This window comes from Populus alba, chromosome 16 (assembly GCF_005239225.2).
Source record: "Populus alba chromosome 16, ASM523922v2, whole genome shotgun sequence".
Classification (NCBI taxonomy): domain Eukaryota; kingdom Viridiplantae; phylum Streptophyta; class Magnoliopsida; order Malpighiales; family Salicaceae; genus Populus; species Populus alba.
In genome coordinates, this window is record NC_133299.1 from 7,893,466 (window position 1) to 7,905,407 (window position 11,942).

Consider the following 11,942-nt stretch of genomic DNA (forward strand, 5'->3'; position numbering starts at 1 on the left):
TAGATATATATAATCCTAGCAAACAATTCAACTAAGGGTAAATGTTTATTGGCATTTCCATTGCTAACTAATGATTTCAGATAAAACTGTAGGCTAGAAGCTGTGGTGTAATTCGAATCATGCGATCCCATACCCATATAATGCAATAACGCTTCAAGTGCGCACCACAAGGATGCACTGTGTTATCATTTCATTTGCGCATTACGCATTGTACAATCAGAAATTATCACATCACACAGTAGATTTTTCAGATATTGATACTGCTCCCTTGCCATTTCAAGTGTTACATATACGGTAGGGTGTTTGCAACAGTATCAATAAACCTCAATCAGTAGAGAATACCTTGGTTTCTAATTGATAAGCTTTGGTGAAGAAAGCAGGCCAACAAAGATAAGTGGACATAATGCTACTAACAGTTGATGCACCAATGAGCATGTTCATCACCACGATTTGCAATTGAATAGCTTCTAGTGGAGAAGCCCCTCCCATGATAAGCCCAGTCATTGCTCCAGGAAGTGAAATGAGACCAACAGTTTTGGCATTGTCCAGTACAGGAGAAAGCGCAATAACAAGAGACCTTTTCACTTGTTGAAGTGTGGCTTGACGTGGTGTTGCTCCAAGTGCCAATGCTGTCTCTACCTGCAACAGAAACCACCCAATTCGAATAATTAAGCCATGGAAATTGTTAACAAACAACAAAAATGAATCAGAATTGGACTAGTTACTCTTAGCAATAAATGACATGTCGGGTTCACATAAAAGTTGTAAATATCCTACAACGAAAATGAATGGAGAAATTGAGGTATTTTTATCTAAGATTGACCCTCAACCCCTAACTCTAAGGCGTTTTGGGTCAAAGGTGCAATCCTAACACAAAGACCGAGTCCCATGCATCTCCTCTAAACAAAAAGGTCCTAACATGGTGAAGTCTTGGTGATGAGTTTTGTCTTTAACATACCAGGTTCATTTGGACTTTGATATCATCGCGGAGTCTTTTCATTGCAACACCAGTAACCGTCATTGCATTTCCAACCATCATGCCTGCAACGGGGATGATGTACCGTGGAGTGAAGGGGAAAACGTTCAATATAACGAGCAGGAACTGATGGAATTAATTTGAATGTTTCCCCGTTGCTGTCATTCATTTGAAAGCTGATATAAATACATGATAGTGGAGAGTCTAGGTGGCGCATAATAGATTTATTTACATATTCTAATACACCCCCGTAGTCGAAACTGGAGGTGATCGAATGTTGAGACTATTTCTAAAATCATCAAATAGTTGCAGCGGAAGTCCCTTAGTGAAGATGTCAGCAATCTGATAACGTGAAGGGACGTGGAGAACTCGAACTTGACCACGAGCGACTTTCTCTCTTACAAAATGTATATCCATCTCAATATGCTTAGTGCGTTGATGTTGAACTGGGTTACCGGACAAATACACCGCACTGACATTATCACAATATACTAAAGTGGCTTTCGGAATAGGACAATGTAGCTCCAAGAGTAAGTTTCGAATCCAACAAGATTCAGACACTACATTAGCTACCCCACGATACTCAGCCTCAGCGCTAGACCTGGACAAGGTCGGCTGTCTTTTTGCCAGACCAAGAGATTAAGTTGTCCCCAAGATAGACACAATAACCTGAAGTCGACCGTCTTGGTGTCTGGACAACCACCCCAGTCGGCGTCGGTGTAGGAAATAAGTTTATGAAACTGAAGAGAGATAAAGGTGGAGACCAAAATTCGATAGTGCCCTTAATGTAGCGAATGATACGCTTCAAAGCAGACATGTGTTGAGTTCTGGGGTCATGCATAAACAAACAAATTTGCTGAACAGCATAAGAAATATCCGGTCTTGTAAATGTCAGGTACTGTAAGGCGCGCAGCAAGACTACGATACTCAGTTGGATCAATGATAAGGATTTCCTGAAGAGATACTGAGTTGGCTTTCGTGTCCACCGGTGTAGGAGATGGGTTAGAAGAAGACATAACCGGCCCCGCTCAATGATTTCCTCGGCATATTTCTTTTGGGAAGAAAGAGACCTCCTGAATGTCTGGTAACAGAAATGCCCAAAAAATAACTTAGGGGACCCAAATCTTTTCATAGCAAACTCAGAATCAAGCTTAGACATGATGGATTGGCGAAGAGCAGCTGAAGATGCAGTAAGAATAATGTCATCCACGTAAAGAAGAATATATGCCATATCGTTGCCCTGACGATAAATGAATAAAGAATGATCTGAAATACTGTGAGAGAAACCCAATGTAGTCACATAATCCGTAAACGTTGGTACCAAGCACGGGGGGCTTGCTTAAGCCCATAAAGGGACTTCTTAAGCAAGCAACATAATCTGGGTGTTCTGAACTTCGGAAGCCAGGAGGTTGATGCATATAAACTGTTTCCTCGAGATTCCCATGCAAAAAAAGCATTTCTTTACAATCCAATTGATGAAGACACCAAAGATTTAGATAAAGCAATACTGAGTACCGTTCGAATAGTGGCCGGTTTGACACACCAGGACTAAAGGTCTCACCACAATCGATACCCGTTTGCTGACCTGCACCATCACCAACAAGACGGGCTTTATACCGCTCAAAAGAACCATCAGATTTCTTCTTATGCCTGAAAATCACAAACTTCGAATGATATTAGCATTAACTGGACGGGCAGGGAAGAAGACCGGACCAAGTCCCACGTCTTATTTGTCAATAAGAGCAATCATATTCGTCTTTCTTTTCATGGCCATTTCCAATTATGATCATGGAATGCATTAGAACGGGATTTGTGGGCAATGGAGAAATGAAAGTAAAAGGGCAAACCACAGAAGTATCAGATGAGGTATGAAGATTAAGGAATTTGCGGGGCTTAAAAATACCATGTTGGGATCGTGTTTTGTCATTAATGTGGAGAGTGAGGTGGACGGTCAAGTGGGAATGGCTTGGGTTGTGTCCATTGGAGGAGGGTGGACTGTGTGAATTTGGTTGATCGGTGGAGAAGGAGATATGGGTTGCGTGGGAGTGAGGAGTTCCCTGGATGGGCTGGGTAGCGTTTCGATTCTTAGGGGAAGCGGATTGGTGCGGGGAGAGGTCCCTAACTGGAGAAGTAAGAATTGGAAGTGATGAAGTGGTGTTTGTTGGCCTTGTAGAGGAGGTGTAGTTGGGCCGGTGGAGCAACGAGTGGGGTGGGATAGACTTGGGCTTCAAATGGATTTTGGTTGATAGGTGAAGTGAAAGAGAGGTGTAATTCCTGCATCTAAAAAATCATAAGTAGGAGATTGAGGAGCATGTAATTTTAGAAAAGGGAATGTATGTTCATCAAAAGTCACATGCCGTGAAATAAGTATTTTACGAGCTCGATAAAACTCATAACACTTATAACCTCTATGATTAGATGTGATACCCTAAAAAAACACATGGTGTTGACCGAGCTTGCAATTTTTATTTTCTAGAGGTAGATGGAAGAAGAGGATAGCATTTAAAACACCCAAAAAACTCGAAGGTGAGAGTTAGGACGGGTCTTTTTGATAGAGAATTTTTGTGGGTGGTTGGAAAGCAAGCTTTTTGTTGGGGAGTATGTTAAGAAGATAGGTGGCCATTTGAAGTGCATGATGCCAAAAGGAGGATGGGAGAGAGGCATGAGCGAGGAGAGTGCGGATGATATTATTGATGGTACGAATTTTTCTCTCGGCTTTTCATTTTGAGGAGATGTATGAGGGCAAGAGAATCGAAAGGTCATTCCATTTAATTGACAAAATTTGTGAAATGGTCCATTATCATACTCCCCGCCATTGTCACATTGGAAACATTTGATTTCCCTTTCAAATTGTGCCTTAACATGAGTACGAAATGATAGAAAAAATGGAGTGCACTTGAGATTTTAGTGGCAATTGGAGAGGTCCATAGAAAATTCGTGAAATCATCAAGAAACAAAACATAATAGCGATGACCACCCGAGCTAAGAGTAGGGGATGACCAAATATCACTATGCACAATATCAAAAGGCAAAGAGGTATATGAAGAGAGAGTCATAAAAAGGTAATTTAACTTGCTTCCCAAGGGACATGAATGACAAACAAAATTATCTTGGAATTTCATTGCAAACAATTAAATTGTTTTTACGAAGAGAGCTTAAAAACAGGAGCTCCTGGGTGTTCCTAAACGACTATGCCCATAATTTCAGGAGACAAAACGGTAAAAAGTTGATGGTGGTGAGATTCCAATGGGTGGTGTTTGTGGTAACTGGATATAGGTCACCTGTGCTGTTACATCTCTAGTAAAGGCATCCCTGTTTGAAAATCCTTCACAGAAAAACCGAAAGGATCAAATTCAACAGAAGCATCATTGTCAATGGTAAATTTTCTCACAGAGACAAGATTTTTAATCAATTTTGGGGCATGCAAGACATTATTCAAAGAGAAAGAAGGGTTGGGGTTAGGTAGTAATGCGTTTCCACAACCAATAATTGGAATAGTATGACCACTACCAACAGTAAATATTACGATTGTTGCTCATATTGAAATAAGACGTAAGATTACTCCGTTTGCGGTCATATGAGATATGTGGGCTCCGTGTCCATTACCATTGATTGTCAGGAGGAGTAATTGAGAGTGTATGCATAGCTGCTTGAATGTCGGTTGGAGCATAAGATGATGGGGCTGCTGTGTAGAGGCTGCCATGTGGGCCTGTTGTGGCCTTGGCCAAGAAGGCCTGTCTGACGTTGAGAGCTAGGCTGGTGAGACAAGTGGTTTGCTGTTGGGTATGGGCATGGGGGTGTAGCCCAAGGTTGCCACGGCCCCAGCCCAAGGAGGAAAAGACCATTGCTGCTGCTGTGAGGACATTGGCTGCCAGGGTGTAGTGTACTGTTGCTGGTGCAACTGGCCTCCACGGCCACCACCCCCTTCCTCTGCCTTTGCTACTTTACGGGCACCACTGCCACCTCCTCTGCTATTACGGGTGGAGGAGCTTCGGTTGGAAGTGTGATTTGGAGCGGTGGTGGAATGGATTTCCAGCCGTATGGCCACTGGAAATGGGCGACTGAGAGACAAAGAAGGCAGAGTTGGAAGAGGTCTGAGAAGCCTTTTTCATCCTTGCGGTCTCCTCCAAAACCAGCATAGATCGTGCTTTGTAAAAGGGGAAGAGAATCACCATGACGAATCTGGGAACCAAACACTGGCATAGGCATCAGTTAAACCCGAAACAAGTTGAAGAACCAACCTTTCATTTGTTACGGGTGATTCCAACATTTGACAGCTGATCCGAGAGGGACTTAAGATGTTGACAGTAGGATGAGGCATCTGTAAAATGCTCCATTTGAACTTTGAAAATTCTTGTTTCTAGATAAAGAGCCCTAGAGTTTTATTGTCCGAGAAAATGTCCCTCAATCTGTTCCATGCAAGTGCAGCGGTGGAGTCACGTTCAAGGGATGGTGTTGAGAAGATCTTCAGAGATAGTGCTGTAAATCCATTGTAGAACAATGGCATCAAACCCGGGACCAGAGGTCAGGGTCCGTGTCTTGAAGAGATGTGTCCTGCTTCATCTCTGCTGCTGAGGAAGGAATGATATGATCAAGAACTTGATAAGCCCTAGCATGGATTTTAAATAGCTCCGACCACGTAATGTATTGGCCCTTTTCAATGTCTAAGGTGACTTTGATGAAGGTGTTGATGTTGGATACTGCAAGAGCAGGATGAGAAGGATGAGGTTTGGGAGGTTGTCTAGGAGGAGGAGGAGAAGGGGGGGAGTGTGCTGGGTCGGATGTGTGCTCTGTCATTGGTGTTTTGTGGGGAGGCAGTTTTGAGGCAGCCTAGATGCTGGGACCGAAGGAGAAGAAGAGGGAAAGCTACGGGGGAGACGGGGGCTTCAACTCTTAGCTGGCCAGAAGAAGGGGAAAAAAAAAATTACAAAGGTGGAAGGAGATAGAAATGACGAAGGCTGGGTCTTGTCAGCTTCAGAAATGGAGTGTGCGGGTGGCTGGTCTTGCATGGAAACGGGTCATGGTGAGCTGGCGGCTGGAAAAAGAGAGCAGCTGAGAGGGAGAGAAGGAAGGCTGCACTGGTTCGATGGCAAAGAGTGGGGGAACAGCAGAGAGGATGGGGGAAACGGTTAGCAGCTCTTTTGAGCCAAGGGAGAAGGAAGGGAAAAGGGAAAGGTGGAAATAGCTGGGTCTGAAAAATGAAGGTCACTGGGGAGGCATAAGACTGGGGTGGCGTGTGTAGAGAAGATTTATTTACAGAGAACAAAATTCCTTGGCGGCGGCTTGGTGCGAAGAAGATGGATTTAGGGTTGCTCTGATACCATGATGGAATTAATTTGAATGTTTCCCCGTTGCTGTCATTCATTTGAAAGCTGATATAAATACATGATAGTGGAGAGTCTAGGTGGCGCATAATAGATTTATTTACATATTCTAATAGGAACATTGTCACTGCAGTACCAGCAAGGATAGAAGCACCAGCCACCAATTTTCCTCTAGGAACGTGTTTGGCACGTTGTCCTGCTGTATATCCAGCGACAGAGACCTGCGAGGGGTTCAATAATAATGTCAAGAACTAGGAAAAATAATTTGAGAGAGAAGCCTAGTTGAAGTCTTGCATCAGTTGCCAAACTCCTATAATTATAATCTAGAAAAAAGAATCACAAATTTGAGACGGCTTGTTGGGATTTTCCGGGATAAAAAGCCCATTACAGATCAAGATTTTCTTGACACTTGCAAGTTGTAAAATGCAGGCAGCCAAGTTCATCGACGGTAGAGTTGAAAACCAACATTAAAATAAGAAAACAGAAAGCCTGTACTCTGTTGCTGTCAGCATGCAGACAATTCTAGGTATGTAGCGAGGATTGTTCGTTGAGAGAAAAATCAAGGCTTAACAAAAATGGCTTAGAAATTCCATGTTTTTGTCTCCAATAATACCTCTTTTCTTCTCTCTCTCTCTATGTTCTTCTGTATGAGCTAAAATCACATGTCTGCTGTATTATGGAAAGGCCGCTCAAAAAGAAATCAAAACAAATCCGAGACATACAAATAATCAATTGATCCAGAAAAAATATATTCAAACTGAATTAAGCTCTGTTCGTTAACGAGAAAGGGAGTAAAAAATAAATAAATATGAAAACAGAAACGAGGAATTCACACAACCCTTCGGCTTTTTCCTTCTTGGTTGAACTTTCTTACCAAGCTAACATATACAGAACTTGCAAGTTAAAAATGTTAATCAAGAAAAGAAATAAAAATAAATTAAGACGAACCATGAAAATGTAAGCAAGGATGATCCATACAGCGTGGTCCTGACTGAAAATAAAATGAAACTGCAAAACAAAACCCAATAACAGATGCTGAAGAAAAGGCTCTAACGATGGAGTACACCATCTCTCCCCCCAAACCAAGCTTTTGCATATAGGACAGAATCACCGCCATGAGCACCACTGTTGTAGCAGCCAGTGGCTTTATCATACCCTTTAGAAACGTCAACAGCCATTCAAAATCATAATTACCAGTACCAGAACTCAGCAATTCATCAAGGTCGAAAGCCATTCTAATATTAATTTCTACCGCTCAAACCACAAATTAACTAACTAGCTCGAGCTAAAGTCCTCTGTTTGTAGAGAGAAAAAAAGAAGTTAAAGGTTCTTTCTTGCATGTGGTGGTGGTTATCCATATGGTGGCAGACACGACCTTCCCCGAATAAAAATGAGATATCTCGTGGAGTCCCTATTAGAGGAATATGTATATGTAGATCATCGAAACCACCTTGTCAAGTGGCAAGTTTCGTGCTTTTCTGAGTACGGCACAGGTACATCCCGTCTTTATTATTTTTTTTATTTCTTGAGAGAGCCCACAGTCATCGTTCCCATCATCATCATCAAGGTTGTTTAAAATCGTGATTTTTTAGAACGAAAACGGAAAGCCCTTCACAAAATCGGATCGTAAAAAATACGGATCGTAAAATCGTAAAAAATCGTAAGGAATTTTGAAATACATTAAAAAAAATTCATGTTTCAAATAAAAATTCATACATAGTTCAAGCACATTAAAAAACATATTTCAAAATAAAACTTCATACATATTTCAAGCCTTCAAATAAAAATTTATATATAGTTTCAAGCATCTTAAAATACAGGATTTCAAATAAAAGTCATAATATAATATAAAATAACTTTTCATTAACTAATAATCAACAAACTTAAAACAAACAATCTGCTGGTGTGTAATGTAAACTAAAACCAGCTTCATTCCCTTCATCTTACTCATCATTCCTTAAGCATTCATCACAATAAAAAAAATAATATTGATATAAAAAATAAAAAAAAATATAAAATTCAGCATTATTATAGTATATATATTTAAATAAATATTAATTTTTAAAAAGCAGCATACACCACAATAATATATATACACTACATGTTACTTCATTTATAAGTCCGCAAAACAATTAGTTACATGTTAGAAAAAATAATTTGATATTATTATATGAAAATAAAAAAAACATTAAAAATAATTTAAAATAAAAATAATATTTTTTTATAAAAACATTTTCTAACCAAGAAAAAAAGCCTCTTAAAAAAAATACTTTACTTGTACAAACATACGAAAATGAATCCACCTACTGAAAACCTAAAAAGAGAGAAACCAATCACAAAAAATCAAGGCTTAATTTGGGGGGGGGGACTTCAGGTGGGGGGGGGGGAGCAATTATATTGGGGGAGCAAAATGAAACAATTATAATATTGGGGGAGGGGGGGTGCGGGAGCAATTATATTGGGGGGGGTCAATTATAATATTGGGAGGGGGGCAATTATAATTGGGAGTGGGGCCTTCAGAAATTTATGTTGAAATCGTAAAATCGGTCCTGATATCGCGATTTTACGCGATATCATCCGATTTTTACGATTTTATCCTATTTCAATCCGATTTTACCCATTTCGATTTTTTCAACCGATTCAACTCGTAATGCATGTTTTGACTCGTAAAATCGTACGATTTACGAGTCAAAACGCGATTTTGACAACCTTGATCATCATCATCACATATATATATATATATTATATATATATATACACTAGCTTTGATACCTGCGCGCGATACCACATGTCATTTTATTTTATAAAAAAATATTTAAAAAAAATAAAAATTTAAAAATTTTAGATTTTTCTGCAAAGTTATACTCAAGAATCTTGGGTTTGACTGCAACGTTTAACCTAAAAGTAATATTTATAATATTAATAATAAAATTAAACTTGCATGACTCAAGTTTAAGTAAGTCTGACTGTAACACTGGACTCAAGAATTATTGGATGTGGGTCTGACTATAATGTTGTGTCATAAAAAATGTGATAATTAAATAGATTAATTAAAAAAACAAAGAAAAAAAATCAATAAAAAGGAAAAAACTAATGAAAAAAAAGAAAAAGAAATTGAATTAATTGGGTTAACCCTTTAAATCAGGTTATCCCGTAAAACCTGGGATTTGCGTCATGAAAGTTTGATAACTAAATAGAAAAAAAAAATGACGGGTTTACCCAAAATTAACTGGGTTAACCCATCAAACCAAGTTAATCCGTCAAGCCTAGGATTCGTGTCATGAAAGTCTGATAATTAAATAGAAAGAAAATTAACTTTAATAAACTAAACCAAATGAAAAAAATAACTCGTCAAATCAGGTTAACCCATCAAACCTGAGATTCGTATCATGAAAATATGATAACTAAAATAAAAAAATTAACATTAACAAACTAAATCAAACAAAAAAAAATTCATTAAAAAAATAAAAAAAAAAAACAAAAGGAAAAAAACAGTCATATAATATAATACAATATAATAATAATTATAATGAAAAAACATGGGGAAAGCTAAAGTTAAAGCTAAATTCTCAACCAAACTCAATATTAAAAAAATAAATTTAACAAAGATAATTTAAAAAATAAACATGTGGGGGAAACATTGCAGCCAAACAAAAATCATGTAAGAGAAACATTGTAGTAAATCCATAGTGTTTTTTTTTTTAAAAAAAAAAAAAAGCTAAAAGCTAAGTTCTCAACCAACTTAATATATAAAAAAAAACCGAGATCCGTGTAATGAAAAGTATGATAACTAAATTAAATTTTTTTCACATTAACAAAACTAAATTAAACAAAAAATTTTCATTAAAGAAAAAAAAACATAAAGAAAAAGGAAAACAAAAAAAAGAAAAAAAAAAGTCAAGTGTTTCACTGTGTGCACTGTGATACATTATATGTAAAAAACAGAAGAAACAAAAGCGAGGAAAAAAAAAAAACAAAGCTGCTACAGTGGAAAAACCCACGCGTTAAAAAAAAACATATAAAAAAAAACAAAAAAAAAAAGAAGGAAAAACTGCTACAGAAAAAAAAACCAAAACAAAAAAAAATGCGACAGAAAAAAAAACAAAAACAAAAACTGCAAAAAACAAAACTCAGACTATGGACAGCATTGTGCAATCCATAGTAAAAAGCTTAAAAAGGAAAAGGAAAAATAAGAAAACAAAACAAAGGCATACGCCACAGGTTATTTTTTTTTCTTACATAAAAAATATCAAAAAATGCTAAGATCTAAGAGTGTTATGTCTTTCTGCAAAGATATACTCAAGAGTCTTTGGTCTAGCTGCAATGCTTGATCCAAGAGTAATATTTATAATAACATTAAACTTATATGACTTAAGTTTAAGTGAGTTTGGTTGTAACACCAGACCCAAGAGCCTTGAATGTGGGTCTGGTTGCAAAGTCGTGTCATAAAAGTGTGATAATTAAAAAGAAAAAAAACCACATGAAGAAAAAAACTAATGAAAAAAAGGAAAAAAAAATTGAATTAACTGGGTTAACCTTTCAAACCAGGATAACTCGTCAAACCTTAAATTCGCATCATGAAAGTTTAATAACTAAATAGAAAAAAAAAATTGACGGGTCAACCAATAATTAACTGGGTTAACCTGTCAAGCTTGAAATACGTGTCATGAAAGTTTAATAATTAAATAGAAAGAAATTTAACATTAACAAACTAAACTAAATAAAAAAAATTAATTAAAAAGAAAAAAAGCAAAAAAAAAAATATAGTTAACTCGTCAAATCAGGTTAACCCGTCAAACTCGGGATCAATTAACAAAACTAAATTAAACAAAAAAATTAAAAGGAAAAAAAACTAAGAAAGAAGCAAAAAAAAACCCATAAAGGCATATAAAAAACCAAAAAAAATACAGAAAAAAAATGAAAACGAAAAATAATATATATTATAATATAATATAATTATAATTATTATATATTATTATTATATATAAGTATAATTAAAAGGCGTGCTTTCCCACGTCTTTTAGAGTTTTTTAATATATATATATATATATATATAATATATATATATATATATATATAATATATATATAGAGCTGTAATGCTGTTGATTTGCTTAAGTAACAGTGTATATTAGCCTCCTGGCCCGTGATTAACTGCGGGACTAGATAATTTTTTTATCAAAATATAATATTTAGATTTTAAAAATAAGTAAAAAAATATTAAAAAAATTATTTATATGGTGTGTGTGTGTGTATATATATATGTATGTATGTATATATATATATATATATATATATATGAAGGCTAGTTAGAGCCAAATCAACACGAATATAAATTATATAAGTTGAATAATTCGATTAAAATTAAAAAATATATATATATATATATAATTTATTTTTAAAAAATATGTTAATATTTTTAAATTTGTAGCCCGAGTTATTATACTTAAAATATTGAATCTAAAAAAAATTATAAAAATTTAAATTTTAAAGCATGTGGCGGTTTAAACGTGCCAATAACTTTTTACTAAGAAATTATTATTATTTTAATGAATCAAACTTACAATTAAAAAAAAAAACTTTTCATTATATTGTTTAAGGCATGGGCTGCCTTTCAATAAACTAAAATTTTAGAATAAAGTA

At 36.4% G+C, this 11,942-nt stretch overlaps 1 pseudogene; it reads right to left on the reverse strand.

Moving 5' to 3' along the window:
• Window positions 1-138: 138 nt before the first annotated feature.
• On the reverse strand, window positions 139-7,778 carry LOC118062836 (protein ALUMINUM SENSITIVE 3-like; annotated as a pseudogene).
• Between the last annotated feature and the right edge of the window lie 4,164 nt (window positions 7,779-11,942).